Raw genomic sequence first — 16,336 nt, 5'->3', positions numbered from 1 at the left:
GTACCTTTACATTTATGATAAAAATGGTACCTTTGAGTAAGCTCTGAATGTATTTTTATCATTATTGGCAGGCAGACCAGATATAGGAGCTGTGGTGGCATAGTGGTTAGAATGCAGTATTGCAGGCTAATTCTGCTGACTGCCAGGGCTTCAACCCTCACCAGGCTCAAGGTTGACGCAGCCTTCCATCCTTCTGAGGTCGGTAAAATGAGGACCCAGATTGTTGGGGGCAATAGGCTGACTCTGTAAACTGCTTAGAGAGGGCTATAAAGCACTATGAAGTGGTATATAAGTCTGCTATTGCTATATCTGGAATCTTTCTCCTGGAGAAAGAAAAAGTGCTAGCAAAGAGGCCTGGCTAAAGTATAGTACTTCAGTCTATGGGTGGTGATACTGAATTTTTCATATCAAGAAAATATCATATCAAGAAAATCAGTGCCATGTTGGAGGGAGATACACAGCATACACATAGATACACAGCAGAAAGTTTCATCATTGCATCTTGTTTTCACAGCACAGAGATTGACTGTTTGAATTTATAAGCCACACATCATATGTCACCTGAGGTCTCTACGAACCAGGGGTGAAATCCAGCAGGTTCTGATGGGTTCTGGAGAACCAGCGGTGGAAATTTTGAGTAGTTTGGAGAACCGGCAAATTCCACCTCTGGCTGGCCCCAGAGTGGGGTGGGAATGGAGATTTTGCAATATCCTTCCCCCAGGAGTGGGGAGGGAATGGGGATTTTGCAGTATCCTTCCCCTGGAGTGGGGTGGGAATGGAGATTTTGCAGTATCCTTCCCCCTGGAGTGGAGTGGGAATGGAGATTTTGCAGTATTCTTCCCCTGCCATGCCCACCAAGCCACACCCACCAAGCCACAATACGCCCACAGAACCAGTAGTAAAAAAAAAATGGATTTCACCACTGCTATGAACCATTTATAATTCAGGCAGATTTTACCATCATAGGCCTTTTCCCCACTGCTTGTTTTCCACCTGTGTTAGTTATCACCAGAAAACCCGTCTCTTGTCCCTATTGCTTCTTTCTACCCTGCTTCTACTACTGCTATTTCAGACCCCTTCCCTCCAAGTTAAAGGTAAAAAAACCTAATAGAACAGGGGTCTCCAACCTTGGCAACTTTAAGCCTGGTGGACTTCAACTCCCAGAATTCCCCAGCCAGCTTTGCTGGGAGTTGAAGTCCTCAGGCTTAAAGTTTTCCAGGTTGGAGACCCTGTAATAGAGTATATGTACCTTGAGGCTTTCCTTGGATATTTCAAGTTCAAAATGGTTGAGGATGACTTAAGTCAGTCTCACTCATGGGCTGGAGGCAAAATTAAGGCAGTCATGAGGACAAAGCAGAGGAGAGATGTTGCCATGCTTAAATGGAAGTGAGGAAGTATATTACCAAATAATTAAAGGGGTTTCACTGCACAAGGAACATGCCCAAAATTTGGTTTTGTACCTCAGAATAAAGCAGCATGCTCTGAAGTTTCTGCTGAACTGTTTCAGGTTAGCCGTAGTTCATCAGGATTGAAATCCAGAATTTTGGGTTATTGAGGGGTATGGATGGAACAAAATCCAAATGGGATAAGTGGAGCAAGGGAGGTGCACATTTGCCCTTCTTTTCCCTCCAGAGCTCTCAGTGTTTTCATCACAGCCTTTCCATCCTCCCCCTCTCCTCAGCTGCTGCCACTGCCAGTCTCCCAGTGGCTCTTTCCCATCACCCTACCTGCCCTTCCAGTCTTCCCAGCAGCTTCATTTCCTCTCTTCTACCATTGATATTGTGGCACAGTATACTCCATCAGTCTACCTGCTCTATCATCTTCTCAGAGTCTTCCCCTTCTTGCCTCCCTTTCCCCCCATGGGCTAGTATCCTCAGATTTCCCCTACTGCCCTCTCCCCACTTCTGCATAGAACAAAATAGACCCAAATACTCCAAACAGGCAGGTTTGGGGCAGGGGTGGGTTCTACTTACCTTTACTACCGGTTCACAATGGGATCGCTTCTGATGACGTCAGGGTCAGTGGGCGGAGCCTCCCACCAGTTTTACTACCGGTTCTAAAGAACCGGTCCAAACCGGGGGCAACCCACCACTGGTTTGGGGCAAGGACCAACTCCAACCCCGCTGTTCCAAACATGAAACCCTTCATTAACAGACATTAGATGTCTTTAAAGTGCATTGATCCACAACACAGAAGTTAAGGTCATAAACCACAAGAACATAATTCTGTGATTCTGAAAAACATGGAATAAATTTGTGTGTTGGTGGATGTTGAAGCACGTGGTGAGATTTCTTGTGCACTGTTTTTTTTGGGGGGGGAATGCATTTCATGTCTGCCTGCAGGAATTTTACTCAGACTTGCTCCTTGCTCCTTTTAATCCAAAAGGTAAAGAATTAAACATTGCTTGGAAAACAGGGGCTCGTGTATTGTACAAAGGCAGTCTGCCTTTTATCTCCATGATTTTCATTGCTTTAGGAACTCAGTATAAGAGCATGAGTCGAAGAGATTTTCTCCTGTTAACAGTGGGGCAGCATCTGGGTTGTGGGTGAGGAACATGTTCGAAATAAAGATTCCACCTTAGTGCTCAACAGCTTTTTAAGAATCAGTGGGTTAAGGATGATCATTACTGTCAGGGTAATTTTTTTCTCCTGATTTCCTGTGATCCTTTTTATTTGTTTTCCATGCTTGTTTCTCTTTGGGAGTACAGTAAAAAGAACTAGGGGACACTTATCATTGTTCTTTGAACTAGAACCAGATGGATCAGTTCCAGATTCATGGACTTAGATGGAAGCAGACTTCAACAAGTCCCAAAGCCATACAATATTTCCATATATCCCTCTCAGTCTGAAGAAAGGACAAACTGGCCATATAGTAATAGTATCCTTTCTCAGCCTCATATTATTTGGCCAACCTTCCCAAGGAATTATAGGAGTTAAAGTCCCAACAAATCTAGAGGGCACTGGTTTTATTTCTTGTTTTAAAGAAAAGTATTTGGAGGGGATAATAACATGAAAGCCCAAAATTCAACATGTAATAAGCATCCGTGTGGGAATACAGTGTGTCTTACAAAATTGTAGGCCCTTTCTACCAGCCACCGTGGCTTTGCTGATTCAGAAATACCACCTGCACAGCTTTTAAGCTTTTCTCCTCAGCCATAATTATCAGAAACATTTAAAACACACCAGTCCGTGTTGTTTAGGGATTCCCAGGAAGGGAAAAAGAAAGAGATGCCAGCGTACTCACAGTTGCCCTAAGATGTCAATCTATACTTTTAACTCCGAGCCTCAGATTAAAAAAGAAATTTCTTTAGCGCTGCAACCCAGCAATCTTTCCTTTTACGCAGCCAGAAGCTGCATGACGCTGCTGCAAGGGTCTTTTGTGTGATGCCTTGGAATGAAAGGAGAGTGGCTGTTAGCTGCAGAAGAAGTGAGAGGGAACCCTTAAGTGCCTGGCAAGCTGTATATTGTGGGATAGGGAGTGCACGGTTACCCAGCAGCAGTATTGCTCTACTTCTAAATGATACCATGGCAACTTCACTGATGGGTAATATACAGTACATGGCATTTCTGGCCTGATGACAGACAAGTTGGGTGGGGTGTGAGGTCTCATGGAAAGAGTGGTAGAGGATTCTGCTGTTGACTGGAGTGGTGGTCATCCTAATTCTAATTCTTCAACTGCAAGCACAGTTTTTCTTTTCTTTCTTTGCTGACATATTTTTCAGGCTTGTGGGAGTAGGTCACCTCCTGTAGTCTTTTAACAGGGCTGTCACTTCAAATATAGTTGACTGTTTTCCTCCCTCCCTTGCACAGGATTCCAGAATTTCTCCTTTTGCCATAATCATTAGATGCATAACAAGTTGTTATGCCAGCAATAAGTGCTCAACTTCTGACAGTTTGAATAGGCATTAACAGTGTGATTTGACTGCAGGGGGAAAAAAAAGATAAATACGGTTTTAGACTGAGTATCTTGTTCAAACAGGGTTCAAGTGAATTTGGAATGGGCTTAGAGAAGAACAAGGATGATTAATTGGACTGGAAATTATCCTCTCCAGGGAAAGACCAGGGATAAGTTTTGGGAAAGCTATAAAAACAGAAGGCTTGGGAACGGATGTAATCACCAAATACTTCAGGTACTTTAAAGTAGAACCATCCAAGTTCTATCTCCAAGTAGTAATGTTAAATAGAAAGAAATCAAATTCTAGAATATTCAGAAACTGACACTATCCTGCAAAGGAATACAAAGATAACTTTGGAGAAGGAACGAAAGTACAGCTAAGGAGACATTAGCTTAGTCCAGGAAAAGAAGAAAGGATGAGAAATAACTCAAGATAATTCTGCTTTTATTCTTTTTGATTTAAAAGGGGGCAGAGAAAACTCAAGGTTTTCAAGATTTTGTTATACTCTACTACAATAGAGTGCCAGCATTCCTTACTGTGTTGTCTCCTGACCAAGCCTACCTTGAAAATCTGACATCTCCAGATATGTTTGGGCTATAACCCCCATCATGTTTAGATACAAACTGCTGATAATTATGAAGTTCATAACAGCCAGAAAGCAATACACTAGGGAAGGTTGTCCTAAAAATTTGATGATGAAAAGGGAACTTAATCCAATCCTTTTAATTTAGGAATCAATCATTGCCTTAAAAATGCATTCAGTGTTGGACCCTGTTGGAAGTTGTTTCTGGTTGATTAAAAAAAACCCTAAAAACAACCTCTGGCATTCCAAATACGGTGTTATAATATGCTGGTCTTTGACCATAATAAAGGTTTGATTTGGTTTGTTGGTTTCATTTCGTTTCGTTTCATCTGATTTGGTAGTTATAGAATGCTTGTTCTGTGACACTGGAAGCTACTGCCTATCAACATGGGTCTGGATGGACCAATGGACAGAATCTGTATCAGATAGAGATTTTTTTATTAGTTTGTTTAGACTGGAAGTACATCTGATGGTCCAATGAGAGGATTTTATCCTGGACGTTAGTTTTATTTTACTTTGTTTTATTAATATCCTGCCTTTCTTTTGGGAGCTTAAGCTTGTATTTCCTCCTCCAATTTTTCCCACAGTAACCTTGCAAAGTAGATTGAACTGGAGAAAGTGTCTGGCCTGAAGATCCCTAGTGAACTTCCCTGGCTGGGATGGATTTCAGTTGAACCTCCAAGATCCAAGTCAACATCTTAACCCTTTCATTACATTTGCTCTCTTTTATTACTGATTTATTGTTAAGCTAGCTTCGATGTACAGCTGGTTCTCAACTTACGACCACAATTGAGCCCAAAATTTCTGTTGCTGGGCGAAACAGTTGTTAAGTTAATTTTGCCCCATTTTGTGACCTTTCTTGCCACAGTTGTTAAGTGAATCACTGCAGTTAAATTAATAACACAATTGTTAAGTGAATCTGGCTTCCCCATTGGCTTTACTGGTCAGAAAGATCACAAAGGGTGATCACATGAGCTCCAGGACACGGCAACCATCAAAAACATGAGTCCATTGCCAAGTATTTGAATTTTGACCACGTGAACATGAGGATGCTGCAATGGTTGTAATTGTGAAAAATGGTCATAAGTCACTTTTTTCAGTGTAACTTTGAATAGTCACTAAGTGAACTGTTGTAAATCGAGGACTACTTATTTTTATATACGATCACTCTTCTTATACGGAGTCTGACTATATGGGCTTCAAAGACAAGTAAAAAATATGTTAACTGAAGTAGGGAGAAGAAACGTCTTCCTTTGGATGTAGCTGGGATTTCAAAACAAACATTCTTACTTGGAAGTGTAAATATGGAGTGTTTGGAGCACTCTCGTAGTGTTGAAATAGATTTCTAATATGTGTGGATGAAAACATGGTTGATAAATCGGCATTCTCTTTCTTCTCAAAGGTTTAGCAATAGCACTCAGACTTATATACCACTTCACAGTGCTTTACAGCTCCACTCTAAGCGGTTTATAGTCAGCCTATTGCACCCAACAATCTGGGTCTTCAGTTTACCGACCTTGGAAGGATGGAAGCAGGGGTGAAATATACTTACCAGTTCCCTACTGGTTTGAACCCTCTGCGCATGCACAAACCCTTCTGCGCATACGCAGAGTGTAAAAAACAGGTTCCTGGTTTTAACCAGGAAGTAACGACTGGGCCGGTGGGCAGAGCCTAATGCTGCCACCGCTACCGGTTCTCCAAACCACCCGCCGCTACCGGTTCGATAGATAGACAGGCAGGCAGACGGATAGAGAGAGATAGAGATAATGCCTGTTTGGTTGGCTTTGTTCATACAGTTGGAAAAGTGTTCATTAAATAAGTTTAAATAATAAATAATCCACAATTAAATTAACATGACATTGTTGATGATTGATAAAAGCAGAAATAGTGTATGTTGCCTTCTGTAACACAGTAAGATATTGAAATGCTGTGGCTGAAATTTCTGATCTGTCTGTGGTCCTGTTCCTCAACAGGTCCTGTGCACCCCCCTGACACCAGGAAGTAGGAACAAATGGTGTGTTCCTCCTGCATGCCTGCATGGCCATCACATGCTGGCACGACACCTGTGCACAAGGCAAGGCAATGCCCCAGCAGGCTTTGGGCTCCAGCAGCATCATGATTATTATTATTATTTTTGCTCTGGTGGGCTATGCAGAAGAACTCAGTGGGCCCTACAGGTTTCAAACCCCTGACATAGACGGAACCCTATAATCTATCTACTCAATGTCCTTTTGCTTGACACAGGCAGAAATGCCAGTTGGTCCTAACTTCACTACCTTATTTGAATCCAATATTAAAGCTCCTGCTATCCATACAAAGTTTCCTTCAGCATTTCAGAAACTTAAAAGGGCAGGACAGGCATTCCAAATGAATGGAGATTCATTGCAGCCATGCATTTCTAATATGGCCTAATATCATTTCCTTGAGATCTGAACTCTTCGTGCACTACCTGTTCCGCGAGGGGAGGGTGGGGGGGGGAGATTGCTTATGACTTAGGAGAAAATATGTAAACCTTACTTTGATCCTTGGCAGGAGTACAGGTTTATGAATTTGCACAGCTGCCACAGGAGCAGCAGGATTTTGCACCAGTGAGCATTTAACGAAGTGATAAGGACTGTCTGTGTCCTCCGTGCTTGCTAAGGGGTCTGGAACAGAGCGTGCTCTTTGGAGTTGCACGTTCTGCTTAACGAGCTGAGCTTGTAGCTCTGTTTTTCCTTTTTTTTAAAAAAAAAAGCTTTTTTCTCTTTTGCTGGAACCTACGTATGATTGAATCAAGCAGGCAAGCAGAGATGACAACTCAGCTGGGTTGCTTCTTGGCAGGCTATAAAAAGGGGAAAGGCACCAAATGTTATTCTGAATACATTTAGCGCTTTGTCCAGAGAAGCCAAAAGTACCTGGAAGCATGACAGGGCTTCAGAGAAGATGGTTGGGCTGCTGGAGAACAGGACACAGCTGCTGTGGTCAAAGTGAGGCTTTTAAAAAGTAGCTTTCCAGTAGTCAAGATATTGTTTCATATTTAAAGCAGTGGTGAAATGTAAAATTTGTTACTACCAGTTCTGTGGCCGTGGCTTGGGGGGGGGGGGGGGTTAATGTGACTGGGTGGGCGTGGCCAACTTTTTTTTTTTACTTTTAAAAGCATTTTTTCTACAACCTCTTCAGCCGAAGAGGTTGTAGAAAAAATGCTTTTAAAAGGCTCTGACGATCCCAGCCGAGTTGCCTGATCGTCAGAGGCTTTTGTTTTCTTTTAAAAGCATTTTTTCTGATGATTGCACAGCTCAGCTGGGCATGGGGGGGCAGGGATTTATGTTACTGGTTCTCCGAACTACCCACTGCCATCGCTACCGGATCGGAGCATTTCACCCCTGATTTAAAGGGTAACTATATGAGTAATACACTATATCCAGCTTCCATGCAACAGGAAGGAATTAGCTTAGTGCAAAAGATTATTATGTTGGAGTTATGTGTATAACAGAACAAGAAAGCATGAAGAAATAAATTAGCAGGCTCGTGTACCAATAGATATTCTAATTCTCAATATTTTAACTGGGAGATAGGAAGGATAGAAGAAAATGGAATTCATCTCATCGTCTTCTGAAGTCCCTGGCCGTTGCCATTCTACTGAGTCACAGCAATGTTATAGCTGCATGTTCTTGTTCATCGCACCTGCCCTGAACCCAGAAGCTGCTTTTCCCATTACCAAAGTTAAAGCAAGATTTAGTTGCCATACATTAAAATAACCATTGAAAATGATGTAATGCTTAAAAAATGCAACACTTTAAGCCTGAAACTGAATGCTGGCTCAATATTGCTGCTGTTACATTAGGAAGAATGATGTGAGGATACCTGGGGCAGTGCCAGCCTCCCTGGAACTAAGCCACAAATTATAAGTAATCCTTTCACGAGTTAGCAAAAGCAGCCAAGAGACCATCTCTTGAACAGGTTGAAAGCTGCAGTGTCACCATCACTAAAGGCCATGGCAGGGAGCGGGGATTGGAGGAAAGGCAGGAAAGAAAAAGCATTTCAAGCTATAAATGAGAAAGCAGATCCACAGGCAAATGCAATACATTGCTGATGTGCACGTCCTGTCTCTTGATGCTTAGAGGCTGGACCAGCCCTGTTTGTGAGCTACAGTCATGGAGTTGCAAGTGGACACTTTATGTTCCTGCTGATTTCAATAAGAGATTTTGACACAGATTACTGTACATCTCCTACCACTAAAAGCAATTGGAATGCACTATGTGACTTAAACTTACCACCTAAATAAATAAATAAATAAAGGGGGTGGGTGATCATGCCTCGCAAACTACCGGTAAATATTATTGTAATAGGAGTTCTTGCTCTGTGCCTCAGTTGGATTTGGTACATGATAAAACCATGAATGAGTTTAAAATGGTGCCGGGACAGGATATTTAATAGAAAATGCTAATAGGGATCATTATTTCATGCTACAGTGATAATGATTAAAAATGTCAATATGCTGAGCCCTAGTTCACCAAGCAGCCTACAATCACATCTTAAATTACTAAATTAGGTTCAAGATGATGTGTGCATAAAGCAACATTTAGCCATGAAAACTGGCTGGGTGAGTTTGGGCCAGTCATTGTCTTTCTGCCAAAGTTGCTTCATAAAGTGATTGTTATTAAGAAATATTAGAAGAGATGGAGATATGTATATCCCCCTTGTACTGTTGAAGAAAAGATAGGGTATAAATCCAATGAATATTAATCTAAAAACAAAACCAGGAAAACTAACATTGCATAAGTACAAAAGATCAGAACTATGCATCAAAGATTAAAAAGGATCCAATCCTATAAAGGTTCCTGCAATCCGCAAGAATTTTAAGGGACATCTGAACCCCATCAAGAAAAGAGCAAAACAAATGAACAGTGGGAGAGATTTCAATGTCAAAGTGACACAGAACAGAGAAAGTCCATCTACTTTGCTTCTAAAGATTATCATTCTTGAGTAGGTCTACAAAAGATTTAATAGCCATTGTCAAAGTAGAATTTAAAAGCAAAATAATCCTGAAACTTGAGCATCCAAAGAAGATTCCCAGTGCAAGAGAGTTGTTGATGGGGAATGTAGAAGAGACAAAATATTCATGGCTTATTACTTCCCCTATTGAGGGGCATTCTTGATTCAAGCACCCCTATTCTGAAATCCCACTCTCCCTATTTGGGGGGAGAGATTCCAGGGTTAGCAAGCTTGTAGTGCCAACTTAAACCTATTTGTTCAACCTTGACTTTGATTAACTTGCACTATGATTCAATTCTGTATATGGCATTGTCCTCTGAGTACAGACTAAATCAAGCTTTTAAAAAATGTTCAGATGAATTGTCTTCCTCATTTGGGATTGTTAAAAATGAAAGCAAATGAAGAGTAGTCATTTTAGAGAAATAATATGGGAACTGCAAAAATTTAATTTCCTTCCTTCCTTCCTTCCTTCCTTCCTTCCTTCCTTCCTTCCTTCCTTCCTTCCGGATTTTGAATCTGTTCCTGTCCATCTCAATATTTACTGATAGTTTCACTTGTTTATTTAATAAAGTGGCCTGCAGCGTTTATGTAATCTTATAATGGACTCTACTGTTTGAGAATAGGTACCAAATGTACCTACTGAACTCTGTGGTCTTTTTCTAAACTTTGTCTAAATATTTCTGTTGACTCTCATAGTAGCATCCTAGTTAGAAAGCTATCATTCCTAGATAGATTTAACCTCTCAATTTAAACTATTCATTTTAACTCATTTTTATCAGCTTTATCGTTTTTTTGTTTTTCAAACTACTTTGCAGTTTAAAAATGTAGAACAAAAGAAGCATCCATAGACATCTGTTCCTTGGTTCCTAATCAAGTTGCCAAAAAAACAATATGTACATTTTCACACTACAATGCAAGCTTTTCCCTTTTGTGCTTGTGTTGCAACAGGTCTTTGTCACACACACACCCCACTTCCTGTCATCTTTGAAAGCAGCTTCCCTTGCATCAAGTTCTTCAGATGGATTTTGAGTACAACTTTCTTTCTATCATACTTATTTATTTTATACACAACCCATTCCGAATCCGTCTAATTGAAAGGGATATCTGTAGTTCAACGTATATCCCAAACACATTAGATTAATGTAAACTAATTTCAAAAAAAGAAAAGGAAATTGCATGCTATTGTTTAGGCTTTATGATCCTCACAACTGCAATAAAACATAGCAAAGCAAAACAAAAACAAAAACACCCCAGGATTTATCCATTAATAATTTGCTTCAGTACTATTTCCCAACACCAAAAGTACCGACTAACAGAAAGAACTACAGTTGTGCAGATTTGGGAGAACATTGCCTGGATTCTGTACAGACATTAACATTAGCAGAGAGTTTTAATGATATGGTAAACCCTGCTCAGGAAGGCCTAGAGATGCTTTTCAGCAAGGTTCCTATCTTGTTTGAGTAATGAACCAGACTGCTTGTAGTATCTCAAGCCTCTCTGTTCTCTCAGTTTCTATTGTTCTCAGTCCCTATTAATATTTCTGGGAAATTGTTGATGCCCTACTAAATTTGGGCTCTAGGTATTGGTCTCTGAGGAAGAAACTGCAAAACTTCAGGTATAATATTAAGAACATAACAGTGGTGGGTTTCAAAAATTTTTACTATCGGTTCTGTGGGTGGGGTTTGATGGGTGTGGCAGGGGAAGGATACTATAAAATCTTCATTCCCACCCCACTCCAGGGGAAGGATACTGCAAAATCCCCATTTCCTCCCGATCAGCTGGGACTTGGGAGACAGAGAGTAGATGGGGGTGCGGCCAGTCAGAGTTTTTACTACCAGTTCTCTGAACTACTCAAAATTTCCGCTACCGGTTCTCCAGAACAGGTCAGAACCTGCTGAAACCCACCTCTGGAACATAAGAACTGGGCTGTGGGGAAGCATATGAAAAATATTATTGTAACAGATGTATTTCTGCTAGGTTTTGCAAGAACAAACATCCTGAACAAAAGAACTTGGCTGTGAATATTTTCTTCAAAAATAACAGGAATTTTTTTTTTATTCCAGCCAATTTTCCCCATTCTTACAAACAGGAATGTTTGAAATGTGCTTAGAATCAGTATTGAGACTATCATGTCGAAAAACAATGCTTTGGTCTCGGGAGTGCTTTTCCCCAAAGATTTGTCTCCTGGCCTCAGTAGATTTTTTTTTTTAGAACCAAGACAGTTATTCCATATATATTTACTTACGAATGAATTGCATTAAAATCAGGAGATTTTTCATTATTTTGGAATTTTGATGGTTTTATAGCTTTCAATTATTTCTTTTCAGTTTATTAACTGAAATAAGAGTCAGAGTAACTACCCTGTTTCCCCAAAAATAAGACATCCCCTGATAATAAGCCCAATCGGGCTTTTGAGTGCATGCACTAAAATAAGCCTCACCCCCCAAAATAAGCCCTCCCCGAAAATATTTAAATGCAGAGCTGGAAATCAGGTAAGACAGCAAGAGGAACCCCATCTTGCTCCACACACCCCAAAATAATAAGACCTCCCTGAAAATAAGACCAAGCGCTTATTTCGGAGTTCCAAAAAATATTAGGGTCTTATTTTCGGGGAAACACAGTATTAGATTAGGACTAGGAGACCCACCCTGCAAGGTCTATGTAGTCTTAAGGCTTACTTGTTGTCCTTGAGCCAATTTTGCTTTTCATTTTAGCCTACATCATGAGACTATTGTGGGGATAAATTTGACCAGAAGCATCATGCATGCCAATTTCTATTTTGAGTGGAAATATAAGAGATAAACACACAAAATTGTACTTTTGAATAGCAAACTGTTATAGTTAATTAGGAGAATCTTTATAATTGGGTTAATTGTGCCTTCCAGACTCTGCCTATACAGCATATTCCTTATCAACATATTCAATGCTGAAATGATAAACCCATAATCGGTAAAAAAAAAACAAAAAAAAAAACCAACAACAACTGGTTAGGCATCCCTCCACTTTGAGAGAAAGTTTTCTTCTGCAGATATTGACTGGACTCTGATTTCTGCTTTGAGTCTGCTAGATCCTGAGCAGCAACTTGAATGTCAAGGGGTTGGATTAGTACCTACAGTACAGTAGATGGTTTATTGGTGTTGTGTGATAAATTGATGCAGCTGCTATATTAAAACCCTTTGCCAGGAAGAACATGCTGGTACAGAATATAGAAAACTGTTATCTTTGAATAACATTTATGCAATAAATTTATGCAGTCCAGAGCTTCAAATAATTTCCTATAATTTCACAGGAAAATATCTGTCTACTCTAGACAGTTCTTCAGTCCAGAGAAGCTGTACAGAGTCCTAACACATACAGTTGTTGAATATTTTCTCAATTCCAAGACATTTTTTCCCACTGAAATAAGTTATTGGAATGCTTAATTTACTTGTTCATGTTCTGTTGTAGAATGCTTGACCTATCTTGGATCACATCTTGGATTCTATTTTTATGGTTAGTTGTAATGATGGAATCTGTCTTATTAGAGAAAACTTGGTTTTTCCTAAGTTTATGCACATAGTTAAAGTAGAACTCATCTCTACATTTCATCATCTTTCCCATCTTATTTGTAGAGTTTATTTTTTACTGTAAGTTTTTAGCATTTTAATAATGATAATACTTTTAAACAATTTTTAAAATAATAATGTATTTTTAAATAAGATGGGACATGGTGGCTCAGTGACTAAGACGCTGAGCTTGTCGATCAAAAGGTCAGCAGTTCAGTGGTTCGAATCCCTAGTGCCATGTAATGGGGTGAGCTCCCGTTACTTTTCCCAGCTTCTGCCAACCGAGCAGTTCGAAAGCACGTAAAAAATGCAAGTAGAAAAATAGGGACCACCTTTGGTGGGAAGGTAACAACGTTCCGTGCGCCTTTGGCATTTAGTCATGCCAGCCACATGACCACGGAGACATCTTCGGACAGCACTGGCCCTTCGGCTTTGAAACAGAGATGAGCACCACCCCCTAGAGTCGGGAATGACTAGCACATATGTGCGAGAGGAACCTTTATCTTTTTATTTTTAAATAATGTACTTAAAATGGTAATACTCATGGCTTATTAAAGATGTTATGTTATTGACTTACTTATGCTCATGTTTTAATTTCCTTCTTCATCCATTTTTAGATGTGAAATCTTGAAGATCTTGCTTCTCATTCTGATAACTGCAGCAACAAACCTGTACGGACAAGGTATTAGATTGTTTTAAGGTCTGCCTGCCCCAGAATTTAAAGGGTAAAGCCAGGAATCACAAGATAGATAGATTGATAGATGCATGTCAATCAACCCACAAATTAAGCCATTGACATAGAAAGGCAGACAGTAGGCCTCCCTGTGCCAGCTTCTCCAATAAGCAACACATAGAATTGTCGTTCCTATCCTTTATGTGGAAATGTCATGTTTTCTGTTTCATGCTTCATTATGGCTCTCAGCAAATCCCCCCTCTTTCATACCACAAAGAGTATGTTTAGATCTGTGCTCTATTTTTTCCCCCTTTTGTTTGTTCTGCCTGGTTCTGGTACACCTCAAAATTGTCATCTGCTAATTGTGTTTAGCTTAAAAGAGTTTTAAGAGCTGAAAGTATTCATAAACCTTGCTATGCACAAATAAAATGAAGCAATAAGAAATGTCTCAGGAGACACATGGGCCAGAATATCTTTTTGGCCGAATTTCTGGAATTCTCTGCTTGACGTATATGTGGTTTGATTGGCCTTACATTTAAGAAGAGCCTGAGGGTTTTTTTTTTTTCTCTTGCTAATTAGCATTTGGGGTGCTAAGTGCTTTTTACATGGCTTTAAGTTGTTTTCAAATTCATTACTAATTACTATTTTAAAAAAAAAATTTTTTTTAAAAAACTACATTCCACTTCCATAAAAGATTCAGTTCAGTGGATTGCTAGATGGATGGATAATCTGCCAGAATCATTGTTTTAACTGTGATTAAGCCAGAGTTTATTACTTCAGTTGCAGTGGTGATCTGTAGCTTAATAAAGAAGTGCCAAATCAATGTTCAAAGGGAGGACTGAGGGAAAAGCCTTCAGTCCCCAAATTCATTGTAACTTTATAACCAGCACTTACCAAGCTGGGAAAAATCAAAGTAAACAGTGAAGATTTCTGCAGAGTTTGAGCACCAGAACTCCCACGCATTCCATCGCTCAGACTTATTTCATAATGTCTTCTCAATATCATAGAAGAATGATGCTTTGAAGCTTAATAGCTCCCCTTCACAGCATCATTTCAGAGCTGGTGGAAATGAAGAGGATGGCAAATTGGCTTCAAATAGCTTTTGAAACATTGTAGGTTAAAGTGAAGTGAAAGTAGCCTCTGCCCCTGAAACTTCTTTCCTGTTAAATTGAGTTTTTTCTTTAGGACAACAGCCAGCCTGAATGGAAAATCTTGGAGTTATACTCAAAATCAAACATGTTTGAGTGGTAGTAGGATGGAGGAGAAGGCCGCTGTTAGATAATTTAATAGAGAAATAAATAACCACATTTGTGGATATTGAAATCTGCCTACTCCAGAATGGATTCTATAGTGAGAGTTTACTTTATGGATACATATTAGTCCTTAAAACAAGCAATGAATGGAAGAAAAACACATCTGAGAATGACTGGAGTGTGAGATGGTTTGGTCTGGGCATCTCACCGTGGAGAAATTGCAACAAGGTAAACTCTGCAATCTTTCAAGAGAATGTTTAGGATGGTGACAGTAGGTGCCTTCATATATCACAACAAACAAGGGCAAAGTAATATCGGGGCATTTCAACTTTTAAAGTATCCTATGGAAGACCTCAAAGTGATTACTTTGGGAAACAGAATGTATCGAAAGGTTTCAAATTATCTTAGTAGGGCTGCAACAAATGCCATGAGTTTTTAAGAGGTTACAGTTGTTAATTGATAAGGTACTTTTACTGGTAGCCCTCGACTTAACAACCACAATTGAGCCCCAAATCTATGTCATTGAGGCATTTGTTAAGTGAGCTTTGCCCCGTTTTACAACCTTTTTTTGCCATAGTTGTTAAGTAAACCGTTGCAGTTGTTAAATTAGTAGCCTAGTTGTTATGTGAATCTGGTTTCTCCATTGACTTTGCTTGTCAGAAGGTCACAAAAGGGATCACATGAGCCCAGGACACTGCAACCGTCATAAATATGAACCAGTTGCCAAGCATCTGAAGTTTGATCACATGACCATGGGGATGCTGCATGGGGATGTTGCAATGCAAGTGTGGAAAATGGTCATTAGTCCCTTTTATCAGTGTTGTTGTAACTTTCAACAGTCACTAAATGAACTGTTGTAAGTCACAGGCTACCTGTACTCTGTCTCTCACTGTAACCTGCATCTGTATAACCAGCCTGTCTTCTCTTTCCTTCCTCCCACCTTTCCAGTTTAAATCCTACATCAGCCTAGCTACTCCATGCACCTGATGAAGTGATCCAGGGGTGGGTTCTAAATTTTTTTACCGGTTCTGTGTGTGTGGTTTATTTTGTAGGTGTGGTTTGATGGTCATGTGACAATGGCTGTTCACCGCCCTGAGTCCTTCGGGAGTAGGGCGGTATATAAATTCAATAAAATAAAAAAAATAAAATAAAAATAAAATAAATTCTTTAGGATTTAGCAGAGGTACTGGTCTACCAGGCTTTTAACTGCTTACAGAGCCGTACCGGTCTACCCATTTGTTTTTGGCGGCACTGGTCTACCCATTTGTTTTTGGAGCGTTCCGGTCTACCTATTTGTTTTAGGAACACACTGGTCTACCACCACAGTGCCTTTTACCACTGATCAGCTGTAGGGCAGTCCTTTGAAGCGCTGTGGCAAGAGTTTAAACAGGTTTTTTCCTTCTAGCCAATCAG

At 40.1% G+C, this 16,336-nt stretch overlaps 1 protein-coding gene across 50 annotated transcripts in view; it reads left to right on the top strand.

Moving 5' to 3' along the window:
• Positions 1-16,336, top strand: part of TMEM63C (transmembrane protein 63C) — a 75,474-nt gene that overhangs the window by 1,645 nt on the left and 57,493 nt on the right. For 17 of the 50 annotated variants that reach the window (XM_087873874.1, XM_087873795.1, XM_087873873.1 and 14 more), the window contains exons 2-3: positions 13,615-13,679; positions 15,872-15,925. The exons of 5 other annotated variants lie outside the window; for them this stretch is intronic. The gene's annotated coding sequence lies outside the window, so the exon portion shown is untranslated. Of the gene's footprint in view, positions 1-6,451; positions 6,553-13,614; positions 13,680-15,871; positions 15,926-16,336 lie in introns of all 50 variants that reach the window. 28 more of the 50 variants (XM_087873876.1, XM_087873828.1, XM_087873894.1 and 25 more) reach the window with 3 other exon arrangements.

This window comes from Pantherophis guttatus, chromosome 1 (assembly GCF_059756535.1).
Source record: "Pantherophis guttatus breed Tessera chromosome 1, ASM5975653v1, whole genome shotgun sequence".
In the NCBI taxonomy this organism is placed as follows: Eukaryota; Metazoa; Chordata; class Lepidosauria; order Squamata; family Colubridae; genus Pantherophis; species Pantherophis guttatus.
This window is presented reverse-complemented; position numbering and strand designations above follow the sequence as displayed.